General features: G+C 43.6%; 1 protein-coding gene across 2 annotated transcripts in view; it reads right to left on the reverse strand.

The window, feature by feature from the left end:
• EVA1A (eva-1 homolog A, regulator of programmed cell death) overlaps positions 1 to 23,603 on the reverse strand; it is a 214,208-nt gene that overhangs the window by 173,933 nt on the left and 16,672 nt on the right. The window lies entirely within an intron of this gene.

Consider the following 23,603-nt stretch of genomic DNA (forward strand, 5'->3'; position numbering starts at 1 on the left):
GTAGGCATCCACCTGATATTAGGGCATTTAAATTAACATCAAAATCTGAATTACCAACGTTAATAACGAGAAAGAGGTGCCTCCTAAGGACAATTTGTGGGCTGTCCCAGATCCTTTTAAGATGACATTGTGCAATCTCTGTTCTTGGTGGTACTCAAAACTCAGCTGAACATGACCCTGAGCAACTTCAAAACTGTCGTGGTCACAACTTTGTTCCAGCTCAAGGAAAGCATTTAGAGATACTTTAAGCATGTGCTGAAATCCTCCTTACTTCAGCAGCCAAGAGACTGATGGCTCCTATCTACCCAGCACTCATGAAAATTCTAGTAAAATTGAGATTTTGAGAAACTGGAAAGAGTTCACCAGAAGGACCACCAAAATTATTAGGGGGGTGGAGCCCATAACATATAAGGCTAGTGTTTGTTTATCCTGGCAAAGGGAGGACCTAACTGCAGGCTTACACTTCCTAATGGGGTTGGTTATTGAAAAGAAAGCCAGATCCTTCCCAGAAGCGCACAGAGGGAGGATAAGAAACAAAGGTCACAAGTTGCAACAAGGGAAAACCCAACCAAACTTAACAAAACAATTTTTCACCCCCGGAGTGGTTAAGTCCTGGAGCAGGTTGCCTAGATTGCCTGTGGAAGCTCCATCCTTGGGATATATTCAGGCTCAAATGGACAAGGTCACAAGCATCTTAACACAACTTTGAGGTCCACCTTGCTTTAAGTAGGGGTTTGAACTAGAAGACCTTCTATGGTCTCTTGTACCCTAAATCTATTTATGATTCTGTGATTAAGTTCCAGTCCCTTGGTGTCCCCTGAAAGCATTTAATTTTCTAGTACAGACATAGTCACATAGTACAACTGCTATCCAAAGGACAGGTATGATCTCCTGAGTCAGGGACCTGCTCCTTTACCTTCTTTTCCCCAAAACAATTTTAATCAAAGTTTCTCTTGCCAAAAGATAGACTGTTTTATTAAATGTGTTTTGAATAATTTGGAGAATTAAAGCTTCTAATGCTAGACAAATTTCTCCATCATACACAGTGCAACATTCTATCTCCTGCTCATCTTCAGGCAGCATATAAGACTTTCATGGTTATCACAGTCTGCTCTGTTGAACTGATAAGAATTAGTGTTAATCTATAATCCTTAAAACTGTATTTCATATTGCACCTTGCACTTCTTTGAGGAAGGAGGCATATAGTATGACACATTGGAACTGGCTCGGTGGCAACAATAGACGCTTTTGTACCAGGGAATGGCATGCTGCCTGGGAATGGGCCAGAACAATAAATTGATATGACAGGCTTTGCCTGCTGTGGAAGTATTAAATCTCAGCTGATAGTGGAACTATCACTTTTCTCTGAAAAGCACCATGATCTGAACTATGCTGTCCCTTAACCATAAAATGCAAATGACCCACAGGCACAGGGAAAGACTGGTGTAAATTCCATTCAGCCTGGAGGCCAGGGAAGGGCATTTCCTAGACAGGTCCTAAAATCAAGCGTAACAATATGCAACTCTCCCAGTCACCAAGACAAGTGAAGCACAGAGGATTATATTCAGAAACATGGGTTCTCTCTCTGTTTGCACATCAGTACATTGAACTCAATTCCCTCATTAAAGCTAATGCCAGGACTCCCTCACTTCAGGGCTGTCAATCTCTACCAATGCATGCTTTGCAGAAGAGTAAGGGCTGGTAGATGTAGCTAGAGTAGCAAAAGCCAGTAATCCAGAAAATCCTCAAGGATACCAAAGCCAATGTTGCTTGGGTCCCTCTCTTTTTACTCATCTGAGATGTTTGGATTAGTTCAGGCTCTGGACACATCCTGGTGCCCACACTTGGTCCCTCTGCCATGAGGCAGCTTGGCAACACTGACAATCCCAGCCTAGAAATTGCTGCCTTTTCCTCTGTGAGCAAGTTGGAGGAATGCACCAGACAGTTTGCAATCTAGGACTTTATGCTCACTTCAGATTAAGGAGAGACACCTTTTAGGCATTTGCGTAGCATCTCTAAAACCAGCACTGCAGTCCTGACCAGACAATAGCAAATGCATTCAGGGTTACCCACCTAATATTGCCAGTTTACTGAGCTATGCAAAGAGTACCATCACCCCAGGAACCGTCTGCCATACATGGAGAAGGAAGGGCACTTCAGTAGGGATAAAGCCTGGTATACAGATTGGCCACGAGTTCTCTGGGTCCCTCCACAGATCACAGGGTATGCCCAGGCCAAATACATTCCCAACAGACATTGGTTTTACATAGAGTAGTACAGTAGAAGTAGGTTACTTCCCTTAGTGCTGTTTAAACCTTTGACACATGCTAATCCCCCTAAAGATAAGAAACAACATCTTGTTAGTGCCTGAATAACAGACTTACAGAGCTGTGGCTGTTTTAAATTCCACCCAAGTATTCCTAAACAGTTGCCACTGATCTAGAACCTAGCTTGGGATAAGCCACCATGTCTCTGCTCCTCAGAGCTGTATGTGCTGGACTGGGGTGAGGGGTAGCTCCTGGAGGAGGAGAAGCAAGCAATTACCAAACAGCTTTGTCACAAGGCATGGGGAATCCCAAAGCATGGATGAAGCTTCAGAAAGGTGATATCAGACCCTTGGCACTTTATTAGAAGTGCACAGTGAAAAGGAGATTGATCCAGTTTGGGACTGCAAAAAAAAATGTAAAGAAATAAGTAACAGCAACACTGTCAAAACACACATTCAGGGTTCGTTTATCTCCTCTTTGTCTTTAATTCTTTTTCAGGAGAGAAGTCATCCGAGCTAATTAGTCCAAAGGTTTATGAAGGAAGCAAGTAAAAGAGACATCAGAAAGAGACTGTTCTTTAAATCCATAGAGATAACAAGGGAAGTTTCACTTTGTATTAGACCATAAATTTCCCCAAACCATCCTCTCTTCATTTTATTGCTGATACTAGCAAGTTCCCTGGAGTTCTTGGTTACAATAGGAACAACGTAATTAGCACACGCACTGCCTTTAATTAGCATATCTATTCAAAGAAAGATGCTGACCTACCAAGTTGTCATGATAAATAACTGTTCCTTTTGCCTAGGTGCCCCACCTGATCCCTGTGGCAGAAAAAGGATAAGGCAACAGCAGAGGAAGAGTGGGCAGTTCCCGTATCACTCACTGTAGTCTTTCACCCAGACCTTTCCTGGGATGAAAGGTGGAACAGCAGAGATGAGAACTAAGGTAAAAGGAGAGATGTGAGACGATAAAGGAAACTGACCCATTTGTTGCCAAATAAAAAGCTGTAAGTTCCATCAGCAATGAGCAGACTGACTATCCACTGAAGGACAGGAACTTCTAGTTTTCTAACATCTCACTCCCCTCCCCATGAAGGTGAAGGAGGATTCATGGCTGAGATTTCCACCTTTTTTAACTCCCATATATGCCTGAGACATGCAGACTATGAATTACAATTCAGACAGGTTAACTTAGTGCCCTAACTAGTGGGTCAATCTGCAGTCAGGAACACAAGGAGCTGGTCTGAGCAGTCAGGCTGGGGTTCCTTGCATGGACAAACACAGCCAAGTAGAGCCCATCACCCAGATCATCAGAAGGAAGTGCCAAATATATCAGCTGAGGAAATGAGGCAGCAATAACAAGTGATCCCAGTGTACCCCCTCAGATCCACCACTGTCAGTCAACAAAGCAGAAAAGGCAGTGTGGGCTGTTTCAGAGAAAGGCTTCTCCCCAAAAATGGCCAGCTTGCTTGAGAGGCAAGAAATGAGGCTTCTATCAATAACATAGGGGAGAAGTCTTGTCCCTGCAACACTAGAGCTCTTCTAGTTTGTTTTGCACATTAATAACCCCACCCACACAGTGAGGGGTTTGTGGCTTCAGAGATTAACTATCCTTGTATTATATCACACTGCAGATACAACATTTACAGGCTTTAGGAAAATTCACTCTAACAGCAGCTCTGATCTTTTTGGAACCTCTCGCCAATAAGGGAGTCTCACAAAGACTCTTAGGAAGGGGGATTTGCAGGGGATTATGATTAAGCCAGTTTCAGTTACTGAAAAGTGAACTTCTGCCCAGGGAATTAAGGCTGGGATAGCTAATTATTTGGCTTTCTTTTGCTCATATCTTTTACTACCAAACTTCAGAGCATGCTACAGAGAGAGAAGTAAGAAGCCAGACCTTCTGCAGCCAACAGGCCACACACTGCCTGAATGAGTGTAACATGGGTGGGAAAAAAAACCCTCCAGGAGTGTCCCCATGCAGCCATCTAGGCAGGAATCCAAGAGGCAGGGAACAGTTCTGAATCACTCCCAGAACAAGGACATTTGGAGGCTAAGGGAGAAATTAAGATCAACCTCCACCACTTGTGTGTGAAGGTCTGCACAGGGTCCCTTCAACACCATCAATCAGAGACCACTGGAGCACAAGAGAGACCATCCCAGTTTCACTCGGGACACAGCTCACCCCACACCATATCACACACATCACTTTTATGTTAAGTGAAATGTGATGACCGCAACCTTAAAAAACAGGAATGTGCCAAGAATAGGCCACTGTCTAATGGATAAAGCACTAGACTGGGTTTCTGGGGCCCCAGCCAAGTCACTGCTCAGTGGTGTCCTGGAAATCTTCTTTATTTCCTGTTATACACTTCCCATTCCGTCCTCTCCCTTTATGCTCCAGATTTTTTCCCTGAAAGTCTCTCTGTCACCAGAGAGGTGCTCCTACAGTCCCTATTCTGTCCCCAGTATTAGAGTAGCAATACCTCAGACCCAACATTAATAATTTTTGAATCTGCTCTCTGCTGCAGTTGCTTTTACAGTCTGCAGGACAAAGAACACACACTTACATGAAGACCAACACTTAGATACTGAAAACTGTTAGGCAGGTTTTGGGGAATACATAAGCTAGGGGAGTCACCCAGAAAAATCCAGTCTCTCACTACACATCCACTCTTTGCAGAGGGCTGGACCAGGCACTCACTGCCTTCTGAGCAAAGGCCTTATCACCAGGGAAAAAATAAATCCCTAGTTCAATTCCCAAGTCCAACAAAAACATGTCTTGGTTTCAATAAACTTCCTGTTTTTCTGTGCTGGTACAGCTACCCACTGTTTGTCTTTGACTTGCTCACTTGCAAGACTTTCTTTTAAAACCCCAAAGATGGTCTCTTCTGCTGTAAGTACAGTGAAAAGGGCCTATTTAGTAGAAATTAACCTCAGAAATTCATTGCACAATTGTAAAACAGCTTATCGTCACAAAGTGAAAGCTTAACCTAAAAGGTTTCTAACCTCATAAACCACAAGCTTCTAACAAGGGAAGAATCAAGAGACTTTTATACCCAGCTCTTTGCAAGAACAGCCACTGGAGTACATCAGGCTCCCTGAGTCACCCTGGGAGAACAAAACCACAGCAGAGGAGTTCAAGGATCTAAAACTTAACACAACTATTCACTTCCAGAGCCTTATAAATAACTACTGGACTAAAGGGACATTCAAAGATTGATCAATTGCTAAATTAAATACCTGCGGTCATTCCTGACATTGGACAGTATCTCAGTCAGGACTTAGTGCTATTAGGACATTTAGGCCTCAATCCAGGCAAATATTTTACGTATTTGACCTTCAGCTCAGGCAAGAGACACAGGAATATTAACCCACCTTTAAAAACTGAGCATTCATTCCACTCATGTCTTGGTAGACTAGGGCTTTGTCTATGCAGATCCAGGGCACTAAATCACTATCTCTGCTGTGCTAAGCAAGGTGAACTCTCCTGCTTCTACTACTCAAAGAGGGGTCTGTGCAAATGTATCTGGTCCCTGTGTCAGTGCAAGAATGGCCACCAGGATTTTAATTCCACAAGAGTGAAACTAACCACCACCACCACACAAAGGTCTAAACCTTCTAACCACTTCCTTAGTACAAATACTACACATAATTTTATTTTTAAAAAAAAAAAAAAAAGTTTAAGAGCTCGGCTCCAGAACCTGCTCTTCAGCAAAAAATGCCACAACTTTATTATAAGATTGGCAAATTTTCCGTAGCCAAATATAACTGCACTGCAGTATCTTCTTCCATGCAAATTTCACGCTAAATCATCTGACTGACGACACTCACAGTCCCGCACATGTCAGGATAACTCTGTTGTTCCATCTTCCCTCTCTTCCTTCCACAGTGAGAAGTTCAAGGCTACCTGAGGAGACCGTGGAACTGGACCAAGATGGAGAAAGAAGGGAAAAGGTCAGTAGGATTTTATCAGACAAATCCACAAACCATCCTAGGCACAGACCAAGAGGGAATGTGTGCCTGCTCCCACAATTAGACTTAGAGCATGAGGTTGTTTCAGTCTTCTTAATTAGAAGTGTATTCAGTTAATTAGAAGTGTATTCAGAACTGAGGTATGAAATAGGATAAATGCCAGACAACTAATACATTGATTATTCATTTCCATGTATGAAGAAGAGGAAACCCAGCACAGCTGTCCTGCTTATCATACCATATAGGTAAAATCTCCCTGACTGAATCAGAGCAGTTCCTCCCTACACTGGCCTCCTCCAGCATTTATTCCCACCTCTGGGCTCTGTGTTTTGTCTAGCAGAGAGCAGGTGAGATTGGCTGTGTGGTCTCATAAAGCAGAAAAATCTTTAGCCCAAACTTGCCTGCTTGATCCTCTGCCTAACAAAAAGAAACAACTCAGCTTTCAGCCTTGTTTACACGGGTGCTTAGAGGTATCTCAGTTCAGACAGCAGCAGCTCAAATCCCCCTTGCAAGCAGAGTGAGATATGTGCTGCCCTAACTGTCACAAAATGGGCTCTGGCACAATCTAACTGGGGAGCCATTCACATGCAGCCCTTCAGCTGTTCTTGTGTTTCACCATAATCTTCCATGTAGGCTCAACAGCAGCCACAGTGTAGGGCATGTGCAAAAAGTGGTGATATTTTATATGGCAGGCCTGCCTACCTGCCTAGCTAGGGGCTGAAAGACCTAAAACACATTTTAAAAGAACAAAACTATTTCTGTGGGTAAGGAACCAAAGAAAAATGCAATACTTTACACTTCAGAACTTGTTTTCATTCTGATTTCGTTTTGATGGGGATGTTTCCAGACTCCCAAAACAAGAGCAACTACAGCCCTAGAACAGATAAATGAACTGATATGGAAGTCCCTGGGCTTTCATATATAGGATAGGTTCTTGTCCATGAATCCTCTATCTTGGGCAACTGCCGTAACTATTGTACTCATGGTGAAGATCAACTAATATTCACCAAAGGTATGTACCACAGGACAGAAGAGCTTCAAAGAGAAACAGACTCCATAGATTGGGCCTTTGGACACTCGAATATGGCCTTCCCAGCTCCCATGTGAGTATCCAAAAAGAAAGTGTATTCTAGAAAAAAGAGTAAGGATAAAGAGCTAGTGTCTCTGATTATGAAAAATGCCTAAGGATCTTCAAAGCCAAAAACCTCAAAACATTTCATGACACACACATTTGTTTTCTGTCCATACCTATCCAAGAGATCTCAATATCCCAAACCCTAATGTTTCCTTTGAAATACAAGCCTTAATTTACATGAGACACTGTATTCCATACATCAGATTAAGTCAAAATAATTAACTGAAGAACACTGAATAAATACCTGCTTAGATTAATACTGTTCTTTTCCTCATACAGAGAGGCCAAGATAGCCCAATGTGAATGACCCCATCTATCATTAGCAAGCTGTTTCACATTTACTGAAGACTCGACCATGGGTGACTAAGTGCCTTGTTGAAAATGGGGATGGCATTGATTCGTAAGTGGAGGAAAGATCAGAGACCTCCATTAGTATTCCCCTCGCCTGGCTGCACTGATTCCCAACCAAAAGGGAAGGAGGATTTTCTCTGTGTTTTTTCACCCCCCTGTCACAACAACAGTTTTAACTAAACTTCAAGTAATGTTTGGATGCAAAACAGATGTCACTTCCTCCCTGCATACCCCTGCAGGAATTTGGTGCTGTTTTCATGTGTGCTGTCTCCCAGGATCTTGGGGATATCCAATTTCCCATTCAAACACAGGCAACAGAAAAAGCTGAAAGGCAGATTTTTGTGGATTTCTCTTCTGTCCCATGCCCGAACCTGTAACATGAATAAGGCTTTTGGTAGCTTTGTCCTTCCTTTTAATAACTACTTCATTTACCACTTACAAAAGCCAGGCTTCTTTCCTCACTGCAACCTCCTAATAAGATTCCCCCCACATCACTGAAGCCCAGTTGTGCCCAGAGGCTGGGTTATTCAGGAAACAAGAAAGTTTGGATTACATAGCTATTCCTGCTGGCATTCAGAGCCACAGCACCCCTCCCCACACAGCTCAGCTCTTCAGCAGGGAGAGATTCTCCAGCCAGTGCCACTTCCAGTGGTGGGACAGGCTGAACAGCTACGTGCTTTACCTCCCTGCCCAATTTACATTTTTATGTCTGTGGTGGTAAAGAGAAATGTCTTACATGAGAAGCTAAAATTCTGCCAAGCCAATACAACCCTTCTGTGTTGGCATATCCCCTCTGTCATGTTGAATCTCACAGCGGCCAACCACTCTGTGGAGGTGTGGAGTCCCCTTGTATCACAGGCAGGCCTGGGGTACTTCCTTAGGGAAAATGGGTCTGCTGCATACACAGCCTCTGATATACCATCTCCTGAGGACTTCACTGTAATTCTGGAGTTTCATCTCACCACGTGCCGCATCACATTAGGAAGTGACACGGTAATCACACCTTTTGTGCAAGTTGGTCAACAGCAGCAACAAGGGATTCAAGACTACTCTAAACAACTTTTGAAAGACGGAACCATCCCTGTGGATCCTAGATCTTTGAGATGCTAAGCATGTCATCCTGGCACAAATCTTTCTTTGCAAACAGTTTGCACATGAAGCTAGAAAATGGTAGCATCTGGATCCATCCCTCCTGCCATCACTTTGGCAATAAACCAGTATATCTGAGTACACCCAAGAAGCAAAGGTCCCTTAACCTGCCCATTCAGTGATCCCACGCAGCTGTCAATGGGCACTTCAACCCCAGAGTCTAAGGATCTTGGAACAGGCCCATTTCTTTGAAAAATGGTGTCTTTCCCCTTCTGTTTAAGATTCCCTCTCAAGCCACAGAGTCACTATAGTTGTTTTGAGTAGCAGCTGAAAACCTGCACTTTTAAGTGCTTCCCCTTGTTTTTTTTTATTAAGGAAAGTCAACTTCTTTTTCCCCATCTAGATGCATTAGATAAATAAAATGAAGGGATTTATTAGCCCTGTAAGTAAAGAGTCTAATTCAGTCCTACAATCTGACTCAGATCAGACAATAGAGGCAGAGGAAGAGAGGAAAAAGAGAGACACAGAAAGATGAAACCACTTACCAAGTCACATTGCAATTCAGTGAAAGTACCAGGGAACAGAAGCCCAGCCCTGTGCTCTACTGATACTGCTCTACTCATCTAACCATTAGACCATGAAATCACTCTTTTTACATGGCTGAGGAAAGCTTGAGGGCTCTAAGAAGTAATAACACTGTGGGTATAATCCATTTGAGTATCCTAATTACAAACTTTGTCTTGGGCTTCTTACTGCAACAGTATAGCTGTGCTGGGTCACAGTGCTTCTGACACTGTGTCACACATGGACATTAGTAATAACAAGCTCAGTTCGACCCACTTCCACAAGCTTTGATGTGTTCTTACCCCAAAAAAATGAATCAAGGGGAGGAGAGCAGCATTTGGCTACTCAGCATTTTGGCTGCTTTGAATCTGGCGGCTCAGTGCAACCCTGACAGCTTTATTATAAACACAGCAAATGTTTTGGAATGACAGGCAGGACTTAGCAGTCATTTCCTTAGTCTGGGATTGTTTGATTTCCATTTATCACACTCACGTAAAGCAAGGTGTGTAGACAATATTGGGCAGGGACACGACATCAAAGCAAATTCCTCTCTGCAAGGGAGTATGGGTTCCCTCAGAAAGAAGCTGTTTCACTTGTCAGGCCAATTAGCAGCAGCTCTGCCTCTTTGGTGGGAGAAGCAAAGGAGAAGGTCTGGTGGGGAGAGGAATGAAACCGTTGCATGATTCATTGATTCACCCTTGAAATATCCTGGGAAAATCTGCATGCAGAAACATCTATTTCCTGCAGACATAGTTGATCCACATAAGGAGGCTGCCAAGAAACACTAAGTGCATAGAAAACCCAGTTCTTCACTCCACATTGACAAGCAGAGAGAGACCTTCATGCTCGCCTAGAATTTGTCATGGGAAATCAGGGAGAAAAAGGCAACGCATTTCAACTGCTTTTTCCAGACCCCTAAACCTTTGATAGTTCTCCCCAGTAATAAACAATGTGGACCAGTGATTCACAAGGAGCCAAGCACTAGCACATTAAATTAGAAGGGGCAAAGCAAACCATGCTCTTGTTCACCATTAAAACAGTAGAAGTAAAAGCTGGTACTTGCAAGCATTTGCACCATGGGACTAGGAACAGCATCTATTAGGACCTCTGACTCTCTGGAGACACCTGCTCCATTGCTTTTGTGCGGCACCAAGTTACTTCCTAAGCAGTCTGGCTCTGTGAATGAGTGACATTCTTGGGGGACATTTCCTCCTCACACTGCCCTTAGATCACAGGAGAAGGGCCAGAGGAACTGTTTCTCCTTCCAGAAGGAGCAAGCACATCAGAGCTGAAGGCTACATAAAGCTAACCCAAGCCCTAAGCTACCGAAAAGAACAACATCTTAGCGGTCATTTATATGTGTATGTGCACAAGGGCAGCCTTGGTTCTGTGCTTGAGGCCAAATCTGAGGCTGTCCACAGAACTTCACCCTCTGCAATGGCAGCCCCAAGAACATCCTAATTTTTAGATCATGATCAAGACCATGCTTATCTCACCACTTTTAAACTTCTGCCCTTCTATCCCATTTGCCTTTGCTGTAATGCTATATGACTGATAGTGCCTGAAGATCTTCCTAAAAGGGAGCTACCACCACCTCCTGCAAGAGCTGGTGAGATCTGTAGCCACCATGATTTCAGTACATCCACCTCAAATGTATATTCCAGGTGCCATACCATGCAGTCAACCAGCTCGGGTATATATGGACCATACCAGTGAGTCCAATCATGTTCAGCTGACCCAGGTGACTTCCTACCCTCTTTAGGCTTCACACATCTTGTCATATGACAAGAACCAATGCCCTGATCACCTATTTTTCCTGTATACCCTCAAAAATAATAGCTAGTGGCGGGTCCCCTTCTCTTGCCCTGAGAAAATCACCATGGCCAGGCCTTGGCTGTATGGTTAATCCCTTACAGCCTCCAAACCAGTACTGCTGGACCCCATATGCCCACGCCTAACTCCAGAAATTGCACACAAACTGTTTAGGAAAGTGCCAGGAGACCAGTCTGGCAGTATGACAGACTATCAAAACACCCTGTCACTACGGTCATGATCCATGATTTCTTCTATAAATCACAAGGAAAAAGAAGACAGAGAGGATATAGCCCATACCAAAACTATGGCCCAGCAGGAACCTCTCAGTCACACTCTTCAGTCATCACTGTACTTTGTGCACAGGCTAAAAGTGGTGGGAGCATAGCATTCCAGAAATCTATGGCAAATAAAATCCAGGGAGAGTTACAGCTTACAAAGATAGGACTCAGCACTTCAAAGCATCACCTGCATGCTAAAGCATTCCCACATGTGAGAAAATAACAGTAAAAAACAGTGATACTGGCACTCACAAAAGCAGTTTCTTTGTCTGAAGGGACATCCTGATTTCTGTATTACTCATCTTCAGAAAAAGGCTCTAAGCATTCCCAACAGCATGAAGCTGTGTGTTAATTTGATTTCATACCCTAGATGCACTATTATTGGGGTAGATGTTTGGTCTAAACTCATAAAAACAAATTCAGGGCTCCAGCTGGGTATATGTGAACATTTGTGCCTACACAAATTACAGCTATTTTTCAGGCTGAAGTGCCATCTTTTATAATCTTCACTACTGATTTTAGTGTTTGTTAAAAAACTCCTAAAACACTTAAATACTTATTGTGACCAAAGGCCCCTACTTGTCTTAGATTATTAAAAATAAAAGAAATTTAAAACTTCAACCATGTACCTATCAATTTTTCTCTTAGCATTTTTCTTATCAAATTAAGAAAAAAGGCTTGCTGAGCAGAAGTTTTTGTTGTTTGCTTTTTTTTTTCTTTCAAAATTTTTATCTTATTTGGAATTTTCAGATTCAAAAACTGGGGAAAAAAATCTCATAGTAAAAAGAACTTGTAGAACCTGTTTTCATTTTTATTTAAAATAAAAACTGTGACTGTTACTCAGCAGTATGTTTTAAAGTGAGGTGTTTTTCCACCGCCACAATAATAATCAACACTTTGGACTAGCCATTTGCTATACAGCTTTGAGCTATTTGGTAGCCTGTTAAGGCTGAGGTGAAGTCATGGTCCCCCTCAGGAAGCAAAATTCCTCATTAATCCATTTGCAAAATTCAGTACTGAATAGGCTGAATTCCTCCCCACCAAACCTCAGCCCAGGATCCTCTATACTGCATACATCCAGCATTCCCTCAGGAAGGGCAGCACTTTCCACGCAAAACCCTTCTTTCCCCAAAACTGCAGGAGATCACGTCCAGGCCAACCAGGGAGGGAGGAGAAGCAGCCAGGGTGTGGGGAACAGCGGGGTGCAAGGGCTCTGCTGCCGATGGATCAGGGGTTTCACCTCTTTCAGGACTTTCTTTTGAAAGCTGTCAGAGCCAAAAGAGAGTGGTCTATTCAAGTTCCAAATGCATAGGGTCTCTTTGGTACACATTTTCCTAATCAGTAAAGACCAAATCCTAGCCTCACATCCCTGTGTGCAACCCAATTACTGAGATTTCAAAGCCGAGCAGCACTATTAAACCTGTTGAGCCAGATCTCCACCATAACACAGGTCTTAGGTGTTCACATGACAAACCTTTCACTAAAGCTCAATAACTTCAAAGAAGTAATCACTGAGTAAAACCCTGCATTTTGGATTGAAAAGCTCTGAGCAAGCAAAAATCTGTGGCATATCTTCATAAGCTACACTAATAGTTAATTACCCGCCTTGTTAAATGCTCATGTCTTGTTTCCAGCCAGCATTACTCACAACTGGATACAGGCCCAGGCTCTCTCTAGCTGAGGTAAATGAGTGTATTTTTCTCCTCTCACTTCCTTTCACTATGCTTCTAGAATACATAATGAGAATCACTAATGGTAACTGAGATGTTGACAAGTCTTCCCAGTCAGGGACATAGAATTAGTGTTGCTAACCTTCATAATTTAAATTACAAACCCAACAGTAATTAGTGTTTTCCTTGGAGCTCCATCTCCTGGAGACAGGTGATTATGGGAAAATCCCTACTTTACTAACTTTAAAAGTACATTTTTAGACACTGTGGAAAAATCTAGAAGTGCCTTGAGTACCCCTAGCAGATGTATGGGTAAACCAAAGACAGAATGACTTAACTCAAACTTTATTTATTTCTCAGAATCACAGAATCATCTAGGTTGGAAATTACCTTGAAGATCATCCAGTCCAACCATTAACCTCACACTGACTGTTTTCAGCTCCACCAGATCCCTCAGCGCTGGGTCAACCCGACTCTTCAACCCCTCCAGGGATGGGGACTCCACCACCTCCCTGGGCACCCCATTCCAACGCTCAACAACCCCTTCTGGAAAGAAATGCTTCCTAATAGCCAGTCTAAACCTTCCCTGGTGCAACTTGAAGCCATTCCCTCTTGTCCTGTCGCTTGTTACTTGGCTCAAGAGACTCATCCCCAGCTCTCTGCACCCTCCTGTCAGGGAGCTGTAGAGGGCCATGAGGTCTCCCCTCAGCCTCCTCTTCTCCAGACTAAACCCCCAGTTCCCTCAGCCGCTCCCCAGCAGACCTGTGCTCCAGACCCTGCACCAGCTCCGTTGCCCTTCTCTGGACACGCTCGAGTCATTCAATGGCCTTTTTGGGGTGAGGGGCCCAATACTGAACACAGGAATCGAGAGGCGGCCTCACCAGTGCCGAGCCCAGGGGTCAGATCCCTTCCCTGTCCCTGCTGGCCACGCTAGTGCTGACACAAGCCAGGATGCCATTGACCTTCTTGGCCCCCTGGGCACACTGCTGGCTCCTGTTCAGCCGGCTGTCAATCACCCCCCAGGTCCCTCTCTGACTGGCAGCTCTCCAGCCACTCCTCCCCAAGCCTGTAGCGCTGCTGGGGGTTGTTGTGGCCCAAGGGCAGCCCCCGGCATTTGGCCTCAGTGAAACTCCCCCAGTTGGGCTCAGCCCATGGCTCCAGCCTGTCCAGGTCTCTCTGCAGAGCCTCCCTGCCCTCGAGCAGACCAACACTCCCACCCAACTGGGTGTCATCTGCAAACTGACTGAGGGTGCACTCGATCCCCTCATCTAGATCATCAGTAAAGATGTTAAACAGGAGTGGCCCCAAAACCGAGCCCTGGGGAACACCATTCGTGACCGGCCCCCAACTGGATTTAACTCTGTTCACCACAACTCTTTGGGCCCGGCCATCCAGTCAGTTTTTTACCCAGCAAAGCGTGTGCCCATCCAAGCCACGGGCAGCCAGTTTTGCCAGAACAATGCTGTGAGAAACAGTGTCTAAGGCCTTACTAAAGTCAAGGTAAACAACATCCACAGCCTTTCCCTCATCCAGTAAGCAGGTCACCCTGTCGCAGAAGGAGATCAGGTTTGTCAGGCAGGACCTGCCTTTCATAAACCCATGCTGACTGGTCCTGACCATCTGATCGACCTGCATGTGCTCTGTGATGGCACTTGGGATGAGCTGCTCCATCAGCTTTCCAGGCACCAATGTCAAGCTGACAGGCCTGTAATTTCCCAGATCATCCTTCCAACCCTTCCTATAGATGGGCATCACATTGGCCAATTTCCAATTTCTCATTAAAATTAATGATTATTGTTATAGTAGATGTCATGATTTGCAACTGCTGAATGTTTAGAGGGAGAAAGACTGCAGAGCTATCTCTGAGACAAGGAAAGGCTGAGAATATTAAAAGAAACCAAAAAGTCCTTCTTCTGGTGCTGAGAGAAAGAGATGACCACAGACTTTTGAGGTTTGGGCAGTCACCATCAGCAGAAATGAGGCAGGCACCAAGGGAGCTTATGTCAACTTTGCTGGTAACCTTGGGAGATTATCAGCTCTCATCACTGGAAAAGTCTGAAGTTTGCTTTGCCAGTGGAAATCTTCTCTAGACAAGAAGACCTACAAAGATACCTATACACAGTAACAGCTGAGAGACAGAAAAATCATCATGCTCCTGATCTGAACACATCAAGGTAGATGAACCTCCTGCAGTTGTCCTGATATAAAAAATAAAAAAATGTTGGCCCAGGACATGCAAGTCCTACACAGCAACTAAGAAATGCTGAGTACTATAAAGTATCACTACTACTATAATACTTAGTGATGATCCATTAATTGAAGATGACTTGTGTTAGTCTATTGTTTGACTTTATTATTTGAATTGAAATAGTAAGTTTAACTGAAGACAACAGATATCTAACTGAACTTCCCCTGCAGGCTAGTCCTTGTGTATTCTGAAAACCAAGACAAGCATCTTTTACAACAACACAGAGTGACCTCTTTGATTTAATAAAAGGCAGCACCACACTAAACTGCAAGAGTACACAGGATGTTCAGCTTTCACATTCCCCACGTTTTTCTTCTTTTGAATCTGCACTGTCAATGTTTGTCTCCAAGTTCAATTTGCCTTTAGGGTAATATAACAGTCCCCAGGTTCTCGCACTGCACAGGGTTAAGTCAGGCTCATTCAATCAGACTCCCACTGAGCTCAGACGAACAAGCCCACAGATGTCTCCTGAGGCAGGGGTGAACTCACTCCTCTGAGAATGACTATTAGTAGCAGTTGAGACCCTCTTCTATCAAGAAAAATGACATTTTCTAGTATCTGCAGTGAACATAGAAGATATTTTATCTCGGAATTCAGCCTCCCATGCTCAGTTGGAGAAAGATCTTAGTTCACAATGAGCAGATTTCTGCTTTGGTTTTGACTTTTCAATGAAAACTTCTATTCACTCAAGACCTGGTAAACAGATTACTGGGTGCTGTTTTGCTGAAGTTAGTGCTCTGCAGAAGACCATTTGATAGATTTAGCTCTTCCTTAGGGTGGTCCCCAGGAGACAACCTAGAAGGTCTCCTCCGAGTAAAATGCTGCTGTTCAGCACTGTAAATGCTTAACACTTCTTGTTTGTTTTTGCTTTCAGTGTGTGGTAGGCAGGAAGATAATCCCACAGCTGGGTTGCAGCGCATAATCTCACTAAATATGTAAGTGGTTTCCCCATTTACCTATGTGCTGTACGAAGTCCCACCTTACCTGTTCAAACCTCATCATTCCCTAAAACCCAAGCAGAAATTCCCCAGTGACTCTTCACTCAACTGACAATCCCCTTGATAATCCTTTGTATTCAGATAGCATAGTCTAAAATACATATCCTATAAAAGGTTTAATTATCTTTTAATTTATTAACTCTAATTTCCCTTTATCTCAAAATACAGTTCAGGGGAAAAATAACTGTATCTCCCACCTATGGTGATACTTCAGCAATGGCATCAAATAAGAGTCTGCAATAAACCTCTAATTTACAAGTACATTTTAAAAGCTCCACTTAATCCTGTTAGAAGTTTAAAAAGAAGTTAATATTTAACTTTATATCTATATGTTTTAAAAGTTTATTCTCCTTTGGCTTTTTGTCCCAAAAGCGATTTTTGTGCATGACAGTTTAACAAGAAAGGCTTTCAAACAGGGGAATCTGATCTGATTTGGCTGAGCTACGGCTCTGCTCTTCTTAAAATTATAGTCCTTAAGAAAAAAAATATCCAGATGCATACCAAGATTGGACATTTCCAGAGAATCATTAAAAACTTTTTGAGTCTCAGTCTCCTTTACAATGGCAATGGACACAGTAATACCTCAAAATAGACAGTGAGATAAATAAGGAATCCAGGAATACTTTTAAAAGTAGAGTAAAAGAATAAATCCTCCTCCTAGAACTGTCAGATGCTATCAACATCTGGCTGTATCTGCATAGGTTTGTAAATGGGAAATGATAGTGCAGAATGACAATCTCTAGCCGCACCTGATCAAGATGGCATTTTAAACTGTGACAGCTGAAAACACAGCTGAATTGATGGGAAAGGCAACCTTTAAAAAGCCATGTGAAGAAGCATTAGGCACCTGTTTGCTTTATTGACAGGGCAGGCTTTGTTTAAGAAGAATAGCAAGCATATTTAATCTTCATGTCAAAAGACACAGTGGCATTAAAGGGTAGAGAGTTACCTCAGGGACAAAACTACAGTCTTTAATCATCCCGATCTTCATTGTTTTGGACACTGGAGCTTGATTCAATAACTTCACCCCTGTGCTCTTATTCCCCACTTCCACTGCGCTGTCTTCGAAAGATCTGGGACTCTAGCCCTTGTTTTAAAGGTGGTAATTACACAAAACTGGCAACACCAACAGATTCTGGTCCCAGGTCAAGTAACACCAGAGAATAAGAAGAAGATATTAATTATAGAGAGTGGATAATTGCTTCCTTAGCAGCTAATCCTCCCATTTATCCACCCAAAAGGTCAGATCCAGAAACCCAATACCCTTTCAAAGTACAGTGAATAATCTGTCCTTGTGGCCCTATGCCAGAACTCTTGGCTATGCACTAATCTGGACTACTTAGGGGCAAGGAGCCTGCGCCAGCCATTTAAAGAAAATGTAAACATTAATCTTTCTTCCCGGCCACTTGAAATAGGCACCTTAAGCCGATCAGAAACAGGCACAAATGCAATTCATCATAGCCAATTTCTGTTGTTTAGCCAAGACAAGCAATACTTCGGTGTCTCATTATGCAAAGACAAGGCAAAACACGAGAGCTGTACGTCTGTCTTCACATAAACTGGCGTGAGGCATGACTGTGTTTAAGTAAAGATCTGCTGGGTCAGGCACTGAGGTGCACCTCTGCTTCCCTATGGGGAGAGAAGGTGGCTTTTATCAGACCTGCCAATACCAAGCACACAACCAGCGCTGCCAACACACATCATCTCTAAGCACACACCACTCTTACAGTCAAAGCCATTTGGGGTCAGACAGCCAAATGAACAGTCTAGCAGCTGGTCAGTGGCCTCTGACTAATCAGACCAAACAAAATAGTAAAGTTAATGTTATTTTCCTATAATGGCTCCTATTGATCAACCAACTTGGACCTAGGATGTGTGCAGAGAATCACAGTGAGGTCTTTCAGCTAAAATAGTCTTTCACTACTCTGAAGAAACCCTAGCACCCATCAAGAAAGTAGATTCTTGCCCCGCTATCTCTAGCTCTCACCTCCAAACCATCTGCTCTATTTTATTTTGGTCAGACTATTCTTACATCTCCATACACAGGCCTTTTCACATGACAGGCAGAGTGACAGCAAGCCAAGTCATGGGGAAAAGCCACAGTGCCAGGCAAGAGCTGAAAATCTGCTCTCTGCTACAGCCCCTTCCACAACTCCTGTACGCATTTTCCCCCATTCCGACTGCAGAACAAGACCTCACTTCTGAATTAATGTAAAACTAAACCCATCAAACTCTGTTTTAACAACTTTGAACCAGTAGAGGAAGTTCCTGTATTACAATGCTGCAGCATTTTTGATTGTAGAAGTCTTAAAGCCAGATTTCCTTTTTGGTAAGATTAGACTCCCACAGCAAAGTTTTGTTCATTAGTTATTCCAAAGGAAAACCAGCCAGCAACTTTAAGTGACACGGGCTAAAACCAAGATTCAATACAAGATTTAGCTCTTAAGTCCTGCATAAAATCCTTACTTCTCACCAAAAATGAACAAGAAGCCATGAGTCTGAGCAGGAGCTAAGATCCTACTTAGTTAAGACCCTACTTAAGTCATGGTGTTTCAAAGACCATTTGAAGCAACTGACTTTTGGAGCTCCATCTCCCTCCTGTTGCCTGTTAAGGGAACTGTAACAACACTGAAAGTGGAAGGAACTAAATTCTAGTCTTCCATGTAAGGGAGGATCATTGCAAAGCAGGCTTTTTACACAAGCAACCACCTCAGACCAGGACAAAGCAAAGCATTTTGGTTTATTTCCTGTAATTTCTAGACAACTCAAATAAGCCTTCATAGCTTCTTTTACAAAACTAGAGAAACAAAATAAAGGGGCTCACACAAAAGAGCTGAATAAACGCATCACGCAGATGAGGGGATGGTCTCCGTGACATTTAAAAATTATCCAATAACTTGCATTTAATGTGTCATCAAATAGTCTCATTTTTTCTATCCTGATGACCCTTTTTGCTCCCCTCACAGACCCAAATCTTAATTTGTTACAAGACAACAGAAACTTTTTGCTTTTGATATTTACTATCAGCAATTTGTCTGGCACACATAGGGAGCATTTTAAGGTCATATTTCCCAGTCATTGCTCTGCTTACAGATCAGAAGGTGACTCCGGAGAGCTGGGAAAAGGCGGTGCCTCAGCAGCAGCTGGCGAAGATACAGCCTGTACTTCCCTCTAGTTACATCTATGTTGCCTTGGAAAGAAAGAGCAGAAGAAAGACTTTCACAGCCTCAGATATGGGCCGAATTTGATACTCCCTTAAACACACAAAACACCGTATAATCAATCTCTGTAAAACCAAATCTAATTCAGTGTCGAGCTACAAACCTGTGGCAAAGACCCCATTATTTAAAGAGTGCCAACTTTGTGTTTGGACTATGCATCTGGGGTTTTTTCCTCTTGGTCTGGGGCTTTTCAAAATTCCTTTCCCCCACCCTGCTTGTGAGTCAGTTTCTGACTGCAGCATTCCTTCATGAAATGCCTTTGTTTCCTTTCCTGTTAGGAAAACGCCTGCCATACAGCGGGCACCATCACAGCCTAGTAAGTTGGCACTTTGTTATGCTTTTCCACTCCAACAGCTCTCTGCAGCCATCAGCTGCAAAGCAACCTACAGACGCTGCCAATTAATTTACTGGGCCATTAATCAATGTATTCTATGCCGGTAACTTTCAAACAGATAAAAGCTATGCAGGACCAGAGCAGAGATGCCAGATTGCCCATGCTTGGCTGAGCTGTACTTAGTTCAGCTTCTCTTCTGTGTAAGGGCAGAAAGGGAGGGGATGGGTTGGAAAGTGGCTGGGAGGGCTCCGACAGACATATGATCTTACATTAAAATCAGATGGTTGAAGCTGTTTTCATGCCTCCTCTCCTCTGATGGAAACATCCAATTCACTCAGAAATTGGCTCCTGAACTGACAGTTCTTACTTTGGTTAGTTGAAGAGGTGCCCAACCTTTGGCTAGGGCAAGTCATACAGGCCCCTCATTTCAAACAGCCTTATTCACAATATGCTCACAAACCAGATGCTGGACAGGACATGGAAGTTGTATCTGATTCCCAATACCTATTTTTCTGTCGTGAATATACATGTGACAGAGACATTTGTGTTTGCATCAATGACACTTGGCCAAGTACCCATCACATTACATGGGACCCACAGAGTCCCTCTGAAAGACGGGGAGAAGGAGTAGGTCGCTGTAACAGTTCAGAAGGCCAGAAGCTATTCCCTGTTCACATATTGGGGGCACTCAGGAAAGAGGATGTCTGGAAGTAGAGAAGGTAAATTTTTCTGGCAGAGATCTCCACCACAGGGAATTCAAGACATATCTAAATGACTGTCCTGACTGTGGGACCCCAGACACACAGTATATTTACATCTGACTTCCAGCTAAACATTTGGGACTGGCAAAGCCTTACACCGGGTCACTGGGGTACCCAGGCACAGAGCTGGCAATGAAGTGTGGAAACCCTCCTGTGCCCAGGTGCCAGCAGCACCCCACACCATGCTCAGGCTGCAAGGGTGCAGAGAATATGTACAGCCATGCACCACTTCAGGCATAATTTTGAGCACATGCTGGCAACAAAACAACCACCATCCTCCAACACAATCCATCCTCTCTGCAGGGGAACCAAGGCGCTGAACAGCATCATGCCTGGACCACCAATATAAAACACTTACGGAGGCTAACTCCAGTTAATGTTTATGTAGGGTTTTAAGCTGCTCAATTGCTTCCAGGCTTTTACTACCAGCACAATCTGAATTTCCACCGTTCATTGACACAAACGTTACTGCAGAGAGGAGCATTGAATGTCTCCAAGCCCATTTGCCCTCCACCTCACAAGGTACAGGGGTGGGTCCTGTATAAACAGGTTTTTTTGTTTGAGGGCGCCTGACAAAGAGGAGCCTGACCTTTCCCCTTCAGGGGAACAGCAGGCTTCAATTAAACATTGCTGAGGGTTGGGGCTATTTTTCCCTCTCACGGGTCAGGGTGATGCTTGAACTCTCCTTGCCTCAGCTCTCCCACCCACCCCATCAATCTCCCCTCTGCCCTGCCCGACAGCTGGGGACACTGTGATTTATAACAGCCTCCCCTGCAGCTGCATCTCTTCTGAGACTTTTCTTGCCTCTGCTCGCTGGACTGCCTGGCGGTTGGGTCCCCTTCCAGCAGCAGAACCTAGACCCTTTGCAGGAGGAGGAGGACACTTGCCAGATTAACATCTTCCACATTCAATTCTACTTCCAGCACACAGTGCACTCTTAGGACGACATTAGTTTGGAACTGAGTCATATGTATAGTGTTGGGTTTGACCCATGATAATGTAAATAGGACTCAAAATGGGAGCTAAGAAACTAGAGCCCATTTTACTCTATAGAGATGGTAAAGGATCCTAGGAGAATGGTCCAGCTATGTTTAACCTGATTTACTCTCAGGCTGTATACAGATCATTATCACTGCAGCATTGCTGCCATCAGACCTATGTTACTGTACACTCACTGAAGATCCAGGCCATTGACCTTCCATAATACCAAACATACTAAACTACTACGGAAAAGTTCCTCCTTTCCCTTCTGCCAGGAGATTGAGAGTGCTGACTGGCTGTGCCCCAATTACAAGCACATTTTTCAGTAAGGCTTTTCATTATTTCAGGGCCAAATGAAGTCTGGCTACTAATCTGGACACTGCTTTAAAAACTAAGAGCTTTTATCAGACTGTTCCAAGCTTGGGCGCTCATCAGTAGAGCTGCTGAGATGGCCCAGAGCCCAGGACAAGCTTTTGCCTGCACTGGATGCTAGCTAAAAGAAAAGAGCACTAGGGTGATGCCAAGTAAAATGGCCAGAAAGTGCCTCGGCTTTTGTTTTGGGCAATACAGCCAAGCTTGACAAACCCTGCTCATTATTTCCTGGAAAGATATTGGTATGGGTTGTTGAAAGAGGTAAGGAATGAGTGCTTGTGTTGGGCATGGAGCAAAGCAGAAAGGAGAAGGACTATACCCAACTTCTTCCCACTTACCTCTGGGGTATCTCTTGGGCCACAACCCTGCAGAGACACTCAGGATGGGAAGTGTGTCTCAGTGTGTGTTGATGCATCAGTGTGTGCTGATGTCGAGCACACTAAAAATGAATGGAGATGAAAGGAGCTGGCAGGTCCTCTGTGAAGCAAAATCTGGTGACAGTATCTCAGCAGAGATTTTCTTATCTTAGAGGTCATGCTTGAAAAATGTAATTTTTTCTTTTACTTTTTAGCCCCCAAACCTCTATTTCTTGCCTACTTCAGCAGGGATGAAAGAACTGATCCCATAAAATGAAAAGTTGAGCCCAAACAAAGCATTATGTTGAAAGAGCCTACAATCTCATCCCAAAAACAACTACCAGGATTTCTGAATCTTACGTCTTACATATTTGTGGATAAAGGGATACCATAAGCACAATCTTCCCCACAGAACAAAGATATTTAAATTATCAGCCCCTTCCAAAAGAATGAGATGTCAGGTTTATTTCTTCTTTTTGAGCCACTGATCATAGAAACACAGAAATATACAACCAGTGCCTCGTTAACTTTTGCTGGAAGCCTGTCTCTTACTGGCCAAAACTGGTCAAAAAGGCCAAAAAAAGACAGCAGGGCCAGATTAAACCCACAGGCCTGCACTCAACTGAAACATCACAAAAAACCCCACGTTTTTAGCTTACAGAAATCACATGCCGCCTCTTGCTACAGTTTTTGTTCTTCAAAGCTACTATTGGCTCTCCTTCCTTCCAAATTAGTGGAACCACTATGCAAGGCCATCTGGCACATCAATATTTATCTTCAGATTTCATTATCCAACCCACTGACCCCAGTGTTTCTTCCCACTGACTAATGAGATTAGCCTACCACCTCCTAACTGCAGCATTTATACCTAGTCTGTTTTACAATGCCCAGAAAAACAAATCCCCAGGTTATTTCAGAGTGAATAAATGTCATTCTGCTCTTAAAACAAGCACAGCATTTCTAAGAGTAGGAGATGGCACATACATCAAAACAATGAACATCCTTAGGCTGGAAAGTGAAAAATAGAAAATACAAACACAAATGCACAACTCTCAAACCACTGAGGCCAGTCTTCTTGCTCCTTGGGCTTCTTTAGCTCTATCAGAGCAGTACAAGGAGTATTACCTACCATTCCTCACTGTAAGGGAGCAACTGCAAAGCTAGCAATCCACTACACAGACATTACTCG

This window comes from Athene cunicularia (assembly GCF_003259725.1).
Source record: "Athene cunicularia isolate RWA chromosome 3 unlocalized genomic scaffold, athCun1 chr3_part1, whole genome shotgun sequence".
Taxonomy (NCBI): Eukaryota; Metazoa; Chordata; class Aves; order Strigiformes; family Strigidae; genus Athene; species Athene cunicularia.